The 16,220-nt window shown below is 45.5% G+C and overlaps 1 protein-coding gene across 4 annotated transcripts in view; it reads left to right on the top strand.

Annotated features, from left to right (window-relative positions):
* The first annotated feature begins 12,354 nt into the window (after window positions 1–12,354).
* Sirt5 (sirtuin 5) overlaps window positions 12,355–16,220 on the top strand; it is a 30,190-nt gene continuing 26,324 nt past the window's right edge. Inside the window, exon 1 of one of the 4 annotated variants that reach the window (XM_027410440.2) lies at window positions 12,355–12,439. The gene's annotated coding sequence lies outside the window, so the exon portion shown is untranslated. The other 3 variants (XM_027410441.2, XM_027410443.2, XM_027410444.2) reach the window with 3 other exon arrangements.

Raw genomic sequence — 16,220 nt, forward strand, 5'->3', positions numbered from 1 at the left:
GTGGGATACGGAGGAGGTGGGGAAACAACAGTTTCTTCCTTCTTTATAACCAGAAATTGCTGCTTTTGTACCTCTAATTTCTATAAGAACTTCAGTGGCCATCAGGTCTGTCTTCTATCTTTGGAAAGTGTTGTAAACAAGACAGTATTGTTAAAGCCAGTTTGTCTGTGAGCCACAGTTAAGTAGTGTGTCTGTTTATTACATCTGTCTGCCCCCAGCCTCGTTTTCTCCAGCCCTCAGTCTTCATTTCAGTTTAGAACACATCAGGGGGTTAGTAAGTTCTTTTCTTATTGCTGTAATCCAGGTATCTGCCAAGAACCATCTATAGAGAAGACTGGCTTGTGGCTGGGAGTCCGACCATCATGGCAGGGAAGGGCAAAGCTGCAGGAGGCTGCATGCAGGAGCAGGACCATAGACCAAGAATTCCAAAGAGGACAGGAAAGTAGGGCTGGGCTATAAGTTCTAAGACCCATCCCCCCAGGGACCCACTTATTCCAGTGATGTCCCACATCTAAAGGCTCCTCAACCTCCCCAAATGGTGCCACCGACTGGAAACCAAATATTCAAACACATGAGCCTGTGGGAAACAGTTCATATTCAAACTCTGTGTGTGTGTGTGTGTGTGTGTGTGTGTGTGTTGGGGTGGCAATGCTGAACAATCATAATCAAAACTATTTCTACTTCCCGTGGACAGGCCAAACTACTGGCAAGAGTGCTAGGGACACAGCCACCCATGGGAAAGCTCTGGGACAGAGCTGATAGGAGAACTGGCTCTCTTTTTTTTTTTACCAGCTAGGAGACTAGACTTCAAGAGGAACAGGATCCTTTGGAAGTAAGAAATAGAAAAGACAATACAATAGTTTTGTTTTTTAAAAAAAAATGAAGAAGAAGAAGGAGGAGGAGGAGGAAGAAGAGGAGGAGGAGGAGGAGAAGAAGAAGAAGAAAAAGAAGAAGAAGAAGAAGAAGAAGAAGAAGAAGAAGAAGAAGAAGAAGAAGAGACAATTGTCAGCTGTTTTGAGTTGGAGTGAGGCAGTTCTAGTCAGAGACTGAAATATCAACATTAATCAGGAACTATTTGTTGAGAGTCTGCCGTGTGGGCAAATGTTAAACAAAGAAAAAGGATCATTCCCTGGGGACAGTGCCTTGCCGTTCTGTCTCTACTGAGCATGATACAAAAGAAAATGAATTTTCATGGCCATCTAAGAGCTTCAAATGAGCTGCAATGAAGACTTCCTTTTTTTTTTAAACTTTCCATAATGAGAGCTGTTAGATGCTGGGCAGGCTTGCCAAGAGCTCAGGGAGCCAGGAGCATGTGGAGGTTGGCTCATACCCATTGGTTCTGGGTGGATAGAGACCTGTGGCTCACAGCAACCAATTGTTCAAATAAATCTGGGATTGAGATGGCCATATGCCGTTTCTCTCTGCATGTGTTACTTTGAACCTTGGATTTCACTGGGTAACCTCTTGGAGATGTTGAAAACAGTTCATCTGGAGAAAAGAAAATGAGTATCTGACCCTCAGATGAGAGACAGCACAACGAGAAATGTTGAGTTTAAGTAAACACTTTCAGATGCTAGGAAAATAACAGTACCAGGGGCTAGAGAGATGGCTACAAAGATGGCTCAGCAATTTAGAGCCCTTGCTGCTCTCCCATGGGTTCCTGGTTTAGTTTCCAGCACCCACATTGGCAACTCACAATCATCTGTGACTCCAGTTCCAGGAAATCTAACTCCCACTTTAGGCTTCTGTTAGTTCCTGAATACATGTACACACACACACACACACACACACACACACACACACACACACACACACACAAAGAAAAATAAAATGAAACATGGAAGGACATAGCAATTTGAAAGTAATGAGAATATGACAAATGACAATAAATTTGATATCCAGTTATTCATTCAAGTTGGTTGGATGAACATTAATATCCCAGTAGCCAACTGGATAAAAGAACAACAATAATCCACACCGAAGACTGACATCCTGCCAGCAAGTGAATAAATAAAATATCCTACTGGATACCTACACACACAGGAAAATCAAGTTCAATCTATCAGTTATTGTTTTTTTTAATTCAATCAATTGCTCTAGGATAATCATTTCCATTGCTGCTGAGGACATAGAGAAAGGGATAATCAGTTATTAATGTGACTCTAATTGCACACAGTCGGTTCATCTGCATCTTGGTGGGTGAAAACCCAAGGCAAGCACAAGAACAAGATGAATAGAGAGGAGGAAACTTTGTTCCCTGTAGAAGATGAGGAGAGCTTTGGGGTCATCTCCAAAGCAATACCCTCCTCATTGAGGAAGTGTAGGAATTTTCTCACAGAGCCTGTACATGTGCACACAGGGGTTGACTCATTCCTGAGTGTAGCACTAATAATAAAAACCCAGAGACAGATATTGGGGTTAAAGCTGAAGATCAGAGAAGCAGAGCAGCCAGCCACTTGAGAGCTCTTAGCTCTACCAATGCTCAGACTGAAAGGGGGATCCACTGACCCTCAGACTGCATCTCCAGACTGTACTGCTTTCCACCAAATCTCTGACTGTTTCCTGAGACTGCACTGAGCTCCTTATATTCTCTCTAGTGCTGCAATCAAAGGTGTGAGCTCTGTTTCTCTTTTAGACTGAGTCACCCTCATGTAGCTCAGGGTGGCCTTAAACTCACAGAGATCCATCTGCCCCTATCTCCTGAGTCCTGGGATTAAAGATGTGTGCCACTAATGCCCAGCTTCTATGGCTGTGGCTAGTTTTGCATTCTGATCTCCAGGTAAGCTTTATTAGATCTTAAACAATATGCCACCACACCTGAGCATGTCCCTTGAAGCAGTATATTCCTGATCTTGCTGTTTAAAGCCAATATAATATACACAGCTCTTGCCCCAAAGGGAATAAGAGAGTATATTCTGGAATGCAATAGAGTGGTCATGGCTCAGGAACAGCGACTTGGTTTACCTTAGATTCCATGTTCCAATAAGGCAATACTTTTATCAAGATTTTATAGTAACAGTAGAAAGAAATAATTCAAGGGACTTTAAAAATACACAGGTGGGCCAGGCACTGGTGGCACACTCCTTGAATCCCAGCATTTGGTAGGCAGAGGCAAGCAGATCTCTGAGTTTGAGATCAGCCTGGTCTACAGAGCAAGTTCTAAGATAGCTGGGACTGTAATACAGAAAAACCCTGTCTTAAAACAACAACAAACACACACATGGATGCAGCCGATGAGATGACATGGGGGGTAAAGATACTTGATGCCGAGCCTACAGCCTGAATTTCATCCCTGGAACACATACAGTAGAGAGAGCTGATTCCAGCAAGTTGTCATGTGACCTCCATATGTGCACAATCACACACACAGACACATACAAACAATTTAAAAAACACATTGTTGGAGGGTCAGCAATATGGCACAGTGTGTAAACTGCTTGCCACCAAGCCTGACAATAAAGTGGAGAGGAACAACTACCATGGGTTACCCTCTAATGCTACACACACACACACACACACTGCATTGGTGGGAATGTTGACAAAGAATAGAGAAGGGGACAGGGATCTCTGCTATAGGCTTCAGCACTAACTGATGACATTCTTAGCCTTTGAGTTGGTAAAAGCTAGGGTCAGTTCATAAATCACAAAAGCATTTACCAGCTAGTCCCAGGGATGTTAGGTTACATGCAGGCATGTGCAATAAAGGACTATTTAAAGGGCAGAGATAGCCCAAGATAATTGGATCCAGACCTGCAACATTCTAACTCTCCACCATCACAGATGTTGTCATCTGTGATTTTTAAGCATGTTTAGCTGAAGATCCAGGGGCGTATGTTTAAGGTTAAAATGCTGGACAGGGATGTCTCTGGGTACATTAGTAGAATTTTCCCCAAAGGTGCCCACCTTGCTCAGTGGTAACAACTCTGTATGTAAAACCTCCTGAACACAGCTGTAGCAATTCCAATATCATTTCAAAGAAAAATCTAAACCCCCAAATAGGTTTCTTAAAGGTGTTCATTGTATGACACCCCCCCCATCATAGATAAGAGGGGTTAAACAAGAACATAGAAGTTGCTCAAATTCAAACAGGTGAATGAGTTTGCAAAGCACAATATGGTGCCTCAGACAACAGTTCGATTCTGTTTCTGCAGAGTTATGACGTAGAAAAGGCTATGTTCAGCAGTGTCTTAGTTACTGTTCTATGGCTTTGAAGAGGCACCATGACCAAGGCTTACAAAAGATAACATTTAGTTGGAGGCTTGCTCACAGTTTTAGAAAGTTAGTTCATTGGCATCATGGCAGGAAGCAGCAGGCATGGCACTGGGACAGTAGTTGAGAGCTTTACATTGTGATCCACAGGCAGAGTGGAGGAGAGTTCAAAGCCCACCCTCGCTGACACACTTCCTCCAACAAAGCCACACTTCCTAATTCTTCTCAAACAGTTCCTCTAACTGGGGACTAAGCATTCAAATATAGGAGGCTACAGGGGCCATTCTCATTCAAACCACCACAAAGGGTAAGAAAAAAGTATAGACGCTAACATGCAACTGGCTAGCCCTGTGGCTGGTCAAAGCCTCAACTTCTCAATTACACATTAGAAGTAATGACGATTCTTCACAATGGGGTTGTTAGGTCATTAAGTGAAGTGATGCACACAGAGCTTATAGCAGAGAGTCTAGGGAACAGCTACTGCTCAACAATTGACAGCTGGGGAGGCGTCCCGACCTGTAGGACGTCAACCTGGGGCAAGAGAATCAGGGATAGGGAATGGGGACAAGAGACGAAGAAAGAACGACCACAAGACAGGATTCTGATCAAGTGGCAAACTTCACTTTTTTCTCAGGCTAGCTTATATAGTCGGCAGAGCAGGATATGGGGAAGGGTAGAATGGGTTGTTTGTGAGCCAGGTGTTAGTGTAGGCAGGATATTAGGAAGCCACAAAGAGGATGTTTGGCAGGGTAAAGAGTTTATGAGTAAGAGGTCCAGGAAGGGTTGCCTAGGTGACTGAGCCTGTGGGTGGAAGACTGGGTCAAGTTGTTTCTTTTCTTGAGCTGAGGTTCTAAGGAGCTGCTATGTAAAGGTTAACTATGTGGCCTTCCAAGCATGACCTAGGATCTCATGCCAAGCTCTGAGATTTGGCTCCCAACAGAGAGGGAAACTAAAAAGAGGCTAAAACCCCTGACCTTTGCTATTTTTGAGGGGTGTTTCTTTCTTTTCCTTTTTAAAAGTCTCCTACCCCAATTTATCCCTTTCTGTATAACACACACACACACACACACACACACACACACACACTACACATACACACACTAAAACAACTTCTTTTTGAGAAGAGTATAGTGGTTTGGATGAGAATGGCCCCCATAGACTCCTATGGTTAAATGTTTGGTCCCCAGTTAGTGGAGCTGTTTGGGAAAGATAGGAGGTGTGGCCTTGTTGGAGGAGGTGCATCCCTGGGGGCAGACCTTGAGGTTTCAAAAGCCCATGACAGGCCCAGTCTCCCCTTCCCCCCTCTCTCCTGCTTCCTGTGAATCAGGATGTAAAGCTCCCAACTACTATTCCAGCACCATGCTTGAACATGGACTCATTCTTGCCCTTCCTACAGTATTGTGCTGTTTGGGAAATGAACAGCAACAGCAAAAAGCTGGTGTTATTGGTGGGTGCAAAGAGGATAGAATGCAAGGCTGGGTGATGCAGCCAGTTGAGAGAAGCAATCACTCACTGAATTTGGAACGTAAGGGAAGTTGAGCTGAAATCCCTTTTGGAACTTCCTTCATCTTCGCTGGGGATTGTAAGGGAAACTATTGAACAACACCATCCCCACACTGTAGTCCAGAGAAGCTGTCACTGAGTCAGGGGCTAGCTGTCCTTGGACACTAAGGGCAAGCCTGTGTTGGGTCATGGTCTCACATGCAGTACTAAGTGTGCACCTGAATGGAGGAGTAACTTTCTGGTTGGGCTGGGGGAGCATGCATAGTGTATGTGTGGGCTCTGCCAATGATGCACTAAAGATGACCACTCTCAAAGACTTCCTCAGTTTCTACCCAATTTCCACCTCAAGAACCATAAAAGCCCGCCCGGCTTGGGCAACAGGGTGATATTCCTCCCTTGGAGCCATCCCCACTGCGAGAGTTCTTTCTCCCTTTCTGAGACGGGGTTTTTCTAAGTAGCAACAGACATCCGACCTGCCTCAGCCTCCCAAGTGCTGGGAGTGATTAAAGGTGTGTGCCACCACTGCCCGGCTCTATTCCTTTTCCTTTATACGTCTACGTGAGTTCTGTTCATCTCATGCCCATGTCCATGTTTTCTTACTCTTCTTGCGTGAGACAAACCTGCAAGCCACTTACTTAGTGTGACTGGTGGTTTTCCTGCACTTTGGCTCCTGGATTAAGCTCACTAAGGGCCGAGAAAGGGTCTATCTCATTACACGAACTCTCATCATTTTGACCCACAGGACCCATTACAGTGGTTTTAACCTTTCATTAATTAATTAATTAATTAATTTTTGGTTTTTCTAGACAAGGAAACGATAAGCCTTTCCGCCAGCCGCCTGAGTTCCGTGCCACCACGTTAAGGCCCCCAAATAACACACAAAGATTAATATTATTTACAATGCTGCTGGCCAATGACTAATATTTCTTATATGCTAGCTCAGTCTTAATCATCAACCATAACCATTAATCTATATGTTTCATAAAGACTTATCAAGTACACCGGCCTTATGAGTCCTGTCTTCCTGTGCTTCACATGCGACTGCTGTCTTTACTACATTTCCCAGAATCCTCCTCAACTCCTAGTCCCACCTACCTTGCTTTCCTAATGGCCAACAGTGCTTTATTTATCAACCAATAAGACAAACATATACACAGAAGGGCTTCCCCCATCAGGTTTCTCTGTGTAGCTCTGGCTGTCCTGAAACTCTGTAGACCAGGCTGTCCTGGAACTCAGAGATCCACCTGCCTCTGCTTCCTGAGTGCTTGTATTAAAGGCGTGTGCCACTAACACCCCACAATCTTTCATTACATTTTAATGTTTCAAGTCAGAGTCTCACTAGGTAGGCTGGCCTCAAATTATGTAGTCCTGACTACCTTCAAAATCATGTTCCAGCCGGGCGTTGGTGGCACAAGCCTTTAATACCAGCACTCGGGAGGCAAAGGCAGGAGGATTGATGTGAATTTGAGATTAGCCTGGTCTACAAGAGCTACTTCCAGGACAGTCTCCAAATCCTGCCTCGAAAAACCCAAAAACAAAACAACAACAACAACAAAAATCATGTTCCTCCTGCCTTAGAATCCAAAGAGCTGAGATTACAGCCATGGGCCTTCATGTCTGGCATCAAAAAGCTATAACTTTTAGCCATATATATTTTAAACTGTCTATGCTAAGAAAAAAAATAGAATACTGGCTATCTGATGTATTTACAATGATTTTAGGCTGGAGAGATGGCTTAGAGGTTTAGAGCACAAACTGCCCTTGCAGAGTACCCAAGTTCAAATCCTACCACCCAATAAAATCCAGGGACTCCAGCTCCCAGAGAGCTGGCACCTCTGGCCTCCCTGGGCATCTGCATTCACATACATATACCCACATACAGACACACAGACACAGAAAACTAATAAAATACCAAATATGTTTAAATGATTTCTATACTAAGATAAAAAAATTAAAATATCAAATTTAGCTAACTCTGGGCCTAGACCCCCTTTCCCATTAATCCCTACGAAAGCAGATTTGAATAGCCAGGAATGGTGGCACATGACTATTGGGAGGTGGAAGGAAGGGCAAAGTTTCAAGGCTAGTCTCTATTGCATAGTGAGTTTGAGACCCATCTGGGCCACATGAGACCCTGCCTCAAACTAGACAACGAAAACATTGCTAGAATGTATGTAAGTGTGAATACTATATAAACACCAGAAGCAATGTGTCCAGTGGCAGTTTTGGTGTCTGTAGTTGAGGGTCCCTGCTGGATTGGGACAGGCAGGTAATTAGCTTTTTCTAATACTGGAAGAGGCCACGTTTTAAAAGGGATTGTCTCAGCATCCAATGAATCCTCCTCTTGTCTTTGACTTTTTAAGTGGCCTGGCTGAGTCCAGCCTTTTTCCAATGAATAATACAGTGTTGGGTTTTCCTCTTTCAGGCAAAGTCTGCGATTTCAGGCTCATCACTGTCTCACTCTCTAACCTTGGGCCAGCCACTTAACCCTGAGTCTGGATAGCTGTGCTCAAAGTGGGCGATGTCAATAGTGACCTGAAGATTCACAGAGAGATAGCTTATTAATGACTTGAAAGCACTTAGGATGTATCAAGTGTTACAAAAATCTTCCTACGATAATGTATGGATAGCTAAGTGAAGCATGACGGCCAGTTGCCCTCACAGAAATAAACCACTTAGGTGCTGTTTTGGTGCTCTGTGAAAATTAAAGCATCGAGGGAAACCTTCGTTTGAGTCAAGGTTTTTGCCAAAGGACAAATACATCTAAGTAAGGGGATAATTGTGAACTTGCCTTCTGCTCAGTTCCCTCTGGGTATATCAAAGCAATTTGACATGGCTGAATTGCTGTTTATAAAAATAATTTTTAAAAAGTTGGTATCTGTGGTAGTTTGAGATTCTCATAAGGAGTGAGTGGCACCACTAGGAGGTGTGGCTTTGTTGGGGTGGGTGTGGCCTTGTTGGAGGAAATGTGTCACTGTGAGGCAGGCTTTGAGGTTCCCTATGCTCGGGATACTGCCCACTGTCTCAGTTGACTTCCTGTTGCCTGCAAGAGGTAGCACTCTCAGCTCCAGCACCATGTCTGCCTGCATGTGGTCAGGCACCCTGCCATGATGACAATGGACTGATCCTCTGAAACCATAAGCAAGCTATCCCAATTAAATGTTTTCTTTATAAGAGTTGCCACGGTCACAGTGTCTCTTCACAGCAATAAAAACCCTAAGACAGGATCTCCACCCTCTCTCTCTCTCTCTCTCTCTCTCTCTCTCTCTCTCTCTCTCTCCCTGTGTGTGTGTGTGTGTGTGTGTGTGTGTGTGTGTGTGTGTGTGTGAAGAGGTCAGAGATTAGCATCAAATGTCTTCTTTGATTGCTATCCAGCTTAACTTTTTGAGACAGTGTCTCTCACTAAATCTGGAGCTCACCAATGTGGTTAGACTGACTGGCCAGCAAGGCCCAAGAATCTTCCTGTCTCTGCCTCCCAAGATCTGGGATGACAGGTGCACACTGCCACACCCCACTTTTTAGGTAGGTGCCAGGAATCCACACTCAGGCCCCCATGCACCAGCAGCAAATATTTCGCCAACTAATCCGCCTTCCCAGCCCTGCTTTGACCTTTTGTGGCCACAAAGAGGAGAGCGAAATCTGGGATAGCACACATCAGAGCAGGTTGCAGTGTGTACTTGTCCAGACACTCTGGTGGAGTATGTGGAGGACGAGCTGCAGAGACAGTGGACACCGATGTGCCTGCCTAGCACTAGACAACATGCAGCCATGTAACTATACCACTGTGACACCAAAATATTTTCATCTAGAAGTCAGGGCAGGAACTCAAGCAGATGCCATAGAGGAAGGCTTCTTGCTTGCTCTTTAGGGCTCACCCAGCTTGTTTCTTATGTACCCCCCAGGACCACATGGCTATGGGTGGTACCACCCGCAGTGGGCTGGGCCCTTCCACATCAATCTTTAATCAAGGAAATGCCTCACGTGTAAACGGAGGCAGAGCATTAATGTCCAGACCACAATGTCCCAAATAATCACCCAGAAATGTATGTTGATTACAAACTGTTTGGCCTATAGTTCAGGCTTATTACTAACTAGCTCTTACATTTAAACTACCCCATTTCTATTAGTTCACATTTTACCATGAGGCTTATGGCTTTACCTGTCCTCCAGAATGTTGCTTCACTGGCTGCTGCTTGTGTCTCCCCCGACTCAGCCCTGCCTTCTTCCTCTATTCAGTTTGGCTTTCCCGCCTTGCTATATTCTGCCTTGCTATAGGCCAAAGCAGCTTTTATTATCAACCAATGAGAGCAGCATGCATTCACAGTGTACAGAAGGGTCATCCCACAGCACTCACAGACTCGCCTACAGGCCAATCCGATGGAGATATTTTCTGAAGTTAGAGTCCCTCTTCCCAGGTGACTCTAGCTTGTGACAAGTTGACAGTCTAATAAACCCCGCTTTAATACATGTTCATTCTCTCAGTTCCTCTAGAGAACTCTGACCTGTAGAAGTTGTTTCCGTTTGGGAAGAGGTAGGAACATCTGTTATCTAGTATTAACACAGTCATTTTTCTAATTAAATCAGCCCTTCAGCATTGGTTTCTACTGCTTGCCCTGGTCGGACCGCTCTTCCTCCTCGAAAGTGGTTCTCAGCCTTCCTAATGCTGTGACCCTTTAATGCAGTTCCTCATATAGTGGTGACCCCCAACCATAAAACTATTTTCATTGCTTCCTCATAACAAATTTTGCTAGTGTTATGAATCGTAATGTAAATATCTGATATACATGATATATCATCCCTGTAAAAGGGCTGCTCAACTCCCAGAGGGATTAGACCCACAGTTGAGAACTGCCGATTAGAGCCAGCCTGCCCCCAAACGTCATCGCCTGCGGAAAACAAGCAAGGTCACTTTATCACTTAAATCATTTTATTTGTGTCCGTCAAACATTCACATCTGCATCAGTACAGCTTCCTAGGCTTTGTTTTATTTTTCCAAGGGAGAGGGCAAAGGGCATCCTCAAGCCCTGGGCCACTTTTCTGCTCAGTGGTTGGCTTGTCCCCTGAGCACTGTGGAGTGATGGGTAATGAGTTACAAATCCAGCTCTTTTTAAGCTTGTACTCCAGAGACTCTGGGTTAGTTGCTCAGAATCAAAGCATGCAGAGTTTAATTTTATACCAGCCCTTTCCACTTCCAAACACCTTTGTTGTCAAGGGGCGGGGTCAGAAACCATAACCGTTTAGTGCCTGGAACGCTGCTTCCCGAAAACTTCAGAGGCACCATAGATTCTTATTCAGCTGCTTAACGGACCTTCTTGTCTTCCCTTAGAGGGGATCGGTTTTCAGGGCTCTAGCCTTCTTTCTGCTTCTTACACTTCTCTATTGTCTTCCTAGCTCATCAGCTAGGCCTCTTTTTTTTTTTTTCTTGGTTTTTTGAGACAGGGTTTCTCTGTGGCTTTGGAGGCTGTCCTGACGCTCGCTCTTGTAGACCAGGCTGGTCTCGAACTCACAGAGAGCCACCTGCCTCTGCCTCCTGAGTGCTGGGATTAAAGGCGTGCGTCACTGCCGCCCGGCCAGCTAGGCCTCTTTAATGGTATCCTTTGCCATGCACACCTATCATGGTGTGGATGACCAAGTTTGAAATCAGACCAAGTTTGGAGTAAAGCTTGAGCCTGGAAAGTCTCACCACAGCCACAACACTTTACTGGGAGTCCTGTGATACTTTTTTGACAACTAACTCCAAAATACTGAGGGAACATCTCTTAAGTGGTGCGGTTGGGTAAAGCTGGCCTTTCCAAGCCTAGAAGAAAGGTTGGAGTGCGGTGGGCTATGGGAGAAGTCCCTTGGACTTTGATGACACACAGTGCCACAGAAATGGCAGACCCCATGGATGATGGAGGGTAATACTGGGTCTGTGGACCATAGAAAGTTGCAATGAGGAGCTGTCTCTCTCCAGTCCTCCAAGTAATGATAGTGAGGAATTAACATACAGTGGCCACTCTCACAAGCATGAAAAGCAACAAAAGGACTGAAGATGTAGCCCAGTATAGAAAGTTGCCTAACATGAAGTTCAATGTCTCCAACATCAAACAAGCAAATAAAAACGCTCACAAAACAATACAATACTTGGAATACAATTCTTGGTCCAGGCAGCCTTCCAAGTGGGCAGAATGTCCAGCCAATGGGTCATTTAAGATTTAAGCTGGGAAGGAGAAAGATGAATGTGGATGTTCTCAGATAATTTCCCCTTCTGGTCCCTTGGGCCCATCACCAGTATCTTAGAAAGGCGGAGAAGTCCCTAAAATAAGGTGGATCTCGGCACCACCAGCAGTGAACCACAACCTCTCCATTAGGTTAGAGGTTTGGGCTAGCCTGGAACCGGCTCACCTAAGTTTTGTCACAGGAGTTCAAGGGAAACGACTTTGATTTCCCTAAACTCTGTACTGAAACTGCCACCTCCCAGTGTGCTCAAGGAGGCAGCAAGGCAGGCGGTAGTTCATGACCTATCTGGAAAGTGGAATGAATCTTGGAAGGTCATAAAGATGCAAGCAAGTCGCTGCGCCTTTCACTGACTCCTAGTCCCACTGAAACCACAAAGCAAAAAGGAGCCCAGGCCCGGATCGCTCCGGGTCTCCGGCAGGGGCCGCTGCAGCCGGGGCAGGACTCCAGGTCGCTGAGCGCTCCGCCCCGCGGCCTCTCCTGCAAGCTCCGTCCCCACCGCCTTCTGTAGGTGCGTCTTGCGCTGGGCTGGAGGGGTCCCGGCTTTGTCCCTGCTCCGCGCGCCCCACCCCGCGCATGCGCGGCCGGGCGCCGGTAGGGAAGGCAGCGACAGGGTGGGTGGCAGGATGGGTGGTGGGTGGGAGAGAAACCTGGGGGAGAATCAGGGCCCCGGAAGGCCGTGACTTGGAGGAAGGGCACTTTGGCTAAGGTGACAGGAGAAGGCTGTAGTGGTGACGGTGGGAGGGGCGGATGGCGACACAGTTAAGAGGGTAGAGAGGGAGAGCGGCAGGATCTGATGATGGTGGCAGCAGAGAAATGGGGAAAGATTGAGACCAAGCCAGGAGTCAGGAGGATGGTGCCCCCAGTGTTTTGCGAGTGGTGCGGGGACTGGGGCGGGGGCGCGTATTTTTTCAGCTCTGGGAAGATGGGAGATCAGGAGCGGTCAGCTGTAGAGAGAGATTGGATGAAAACCGAAGTGTGTGTGTTGGGGGTGGGGTGAGGGTGCGGGAAGCCGGGCGCGCACGTGTTCCCGAGAGGCGATCAGCGGGGTCCTAGGCTGTACCCTTTTTTAGGTTTTGATGGCAGGTAGCCTTGACAATAGCGGGTGTGAGTGGAGCCAGTCAGTCACAAAGCCTGGGCCTGGTGTATTGATGTCATTTGTGGAGCTTTTGGTGTCCAAAGAGTCTTTACTGAAAGCCTGTGAACATTTCTGCCAGTAGTTACCATGTATTCTGTCTCATGACTTAAAACTACTGCATTTCAGTTGAGATAATTGTGTATATTTCTGGGGTGCAATGCGGTGTTTTGAGATAGGCATGGGTTATATATAGTAAGAGTAAGCCAAGCTAATCAACATGTCTGTCGTTTTACTATTTGTTAGTGGTGAGAACTTTTCTAGTTTACTTGTTTCAGAGTTTCGAAGTGTGCATTACATCGTTACTGTGCTGTGCAATAGACAGGTAAAACGTATTCTCTGTCGCTGAGTCCGTGCCCCTTGACAGACATCTCCATGCCCCCATATTGTGCCTCTGATGACCCTCATCTGTTCTTTGCTTCTGTGAGTTTGACTATGATATATTCCCCATGTGAGGTCAGTGTGCCTGCCCTGCCGTGCTTAGCTTATTTCACTTCAGTTAGGAGGGCCATCCACTTTGTCCCAAACGATAGAATCCTTTCTTCTAATATTGCATTCTGTGTGCACAGGCTACATTTTCTTTATTCCTCTACTGATCAACACCTAGATTGTTTCCATGTGGAAAACAGGCACACTTAACATCCTAGTGCAGATGCCTCTTCCATACATTGACCTTCAATCTCCTTATAAGCTAGGAGGGGGCTTGCTAGAGTACGAGGCAGTTCTGGTTTGAACTTTTTGAGGAATCTCCATATTGATTTTCAAAATGACTATGCTAGTTGACATTTCGTACACATCCTTGTTAGCATTAGCTTTTTTTCTTTTTGATGGTAGCCTCGCCAGAAGATTTGAGGACTCCCCCGCTTAGAGAATCCCCTTGCAAACGCGCGCGCGGGCGCGCGCACACACACACACACACACATACACACACACACACACACACACACACACACACACACACACACACACACACACACACACACACACACAGGAAAGCAACATGGCATTCATGTGGAGGTCAGAGGACAACTGGAAGTTGGTTCTCTCCTTCTCTCACCAGGGATTGAACTCAGGTCTTCAAGCTTGGTGGCAAGTGCCTTTACCGTCTGAGTCATCTCACCAGCCCTCCACATATTGTATTTAAATTACTCACATTTTTGAGATGTATTTTTTAACTTTATGTGTATGATGTGTCTTGCCTGCATATATGTCTATATACCATGTGTGCAGTGTCTGAGGAGGCCAGAAGAGGTTGTTGAATTCTCTAGAACTGGAGTTATGGACAGTTGTGAGCCACCATACGGATGCTAGGAATCAAACTCTGGTCCCCTGGAAGAGCAGTCAGTGCTCTTAACTGATGAACCATCTCTCCAGCCTCCCTCCATATGTTTTAGACATTAGCATTTATCAGATGTATGGTTTGAAATATTTTCCCCCACTCTGTAAATGACTGATTCCTTTATCAGCCTGTCTGTCTGTTTCTGCTTCTATTGTCTGTATTTAGGGTCTTGCTAAGAAATCATTGCCCAAGCAACGTCAGGACTTCCATGTCTTTTTCTCTTGTAGTATCAGTAATTGGTTTTTATGTGTGATATGAAGCAAGCAACACTGAAGCCTGGACTTGGTGGCTCTCATCTGCAATCCTAGCTATTGTAAGGTTGAGACAGGAGAATTGCCATGAATTCCAGGCCAGCCTGGACTGCATAGTGAGTCCTAAGCCAGTTTGGGATATAGTATCAGTCTTCCACATTCGCCCAGCTCAGATATTCATGCTGGCTCACTTTTCTCTGCCCTTCCATTTTGAGCATTCCGAGCCTACTGTGCGGTGTCTCTAATTACAACAGAGGCAGGTTACTTTGGAGGCGTCAGCATGCTTGCATCTTATTTTTAATTGGGGTTTACTGAAGTACAGTGCACACTGTCAAAATCACTGTTTTGTTTTTTTTTCAGTCCACAAGTTGTCAAAAAGCATAACCAAAATAAGGATACAGAATTTTCCATTGTTCTAATGGCCCCTGTCTGCTCATCCTAGATCTGAAAGCAATGATGAGATCTCTATACCTATAGTTTTCCTTTTTCAAACTATCATGTAAATGGTCTCAGAGTGTAAGTTTTGTGTTGGCCTTCTTAGTATTGTGTGTGTGTGTGTGTGTGTGTGTGTGTGTGTGTGTGTGTGTGTGTGTGTTTCATTGTTTTTACTTATGTATGTGGGCATGTACTTACATGTATGTGTACCAACGGTGTGCCTGGTGCCCGTGGGGGCCAGAAGAGGATCTCCTAGAGCTAGAGTTACAGATGGTTGTGAGCTACAGTGTGAGTGCTGGGAATGGAACCTGGATCCCTGGCAAGATCAGCAACTGTTCTTACTGCTGAGCCAGCTCTCCAGCCCTAGAATCATGTTTTTGTTTGTTTTATTTCATGTAAAGCAACTCTATTTTTGAAATAATTCAAGGCTTCCAGAAATAATGCAAATACAGCTGGGTCATGGTGGTGCTCGCCTTTAATCCCAGCACTCAGGAGGCAGACACAGGTGGAGCTCTGTGAGTTCGAGGCCAGCCTGGTCTACATAGTGAGTTCTAGGACAGCCAGGGCTACACAGTGAAACCCTGTCTTGAAAACAAAACAAAACAAATTTAATGCAAACATAGTAGACTCCATGTGTATTTACCCACTTTCCCCAATGTTACATCTTACCTAACTGGAGTAGTTATCTAAATTAGGTCATTTACATGGATCCTACCAACTAGTGTAACTACATTCTAACTAATGAATGATAGTCACATTTTTCCAGATATCTCACCAAGGTCCATTTTCAGGTGTGGGATCCACTTGAGACAATTTCCCACCCTTCATAACTTCGCTAACTGTGTGGCAAGTGCTGCTCATTGTGCTGCACAGTGCCTTTCAACTGGATTTGTGTCAGTATCCAGGCATCTGTACTGGCCTGCCCTTGGGGTTCTGACAGGATACGCCCTCAGCTACAGCCACTAAGAGCACCACCTGTGCACATTCACTACGTTCCCTTTTAAAAGTGCCCTGCCCACCTCCCATTCTCTCTCTCTCTCTTTTTCTCTGTTTCTCTCTCTCTGTCTCTCTCTGTCTCTGTCTCTCTCTGTCTCTGCCTCTCTCTCTCTCTCTCTTTCTCTCCCTCTCTCTC

The sequence above is a fragment of the Cricetulus griseus genome, chromosome 3, assembly GCF_003668045.3.
Source record: "Cricetulus griseus strain 17A/GY chromosome 3, alternate assembly CriGri-PICRH-1.0, whole genome shotgun sequence".
Classification (NCBI taxonomy): Eukaryota; Metazoa; Chordata; class Mammalia; order Rodentia; family Cricetidae; genus Cricetulus; species Cricetulus griseus.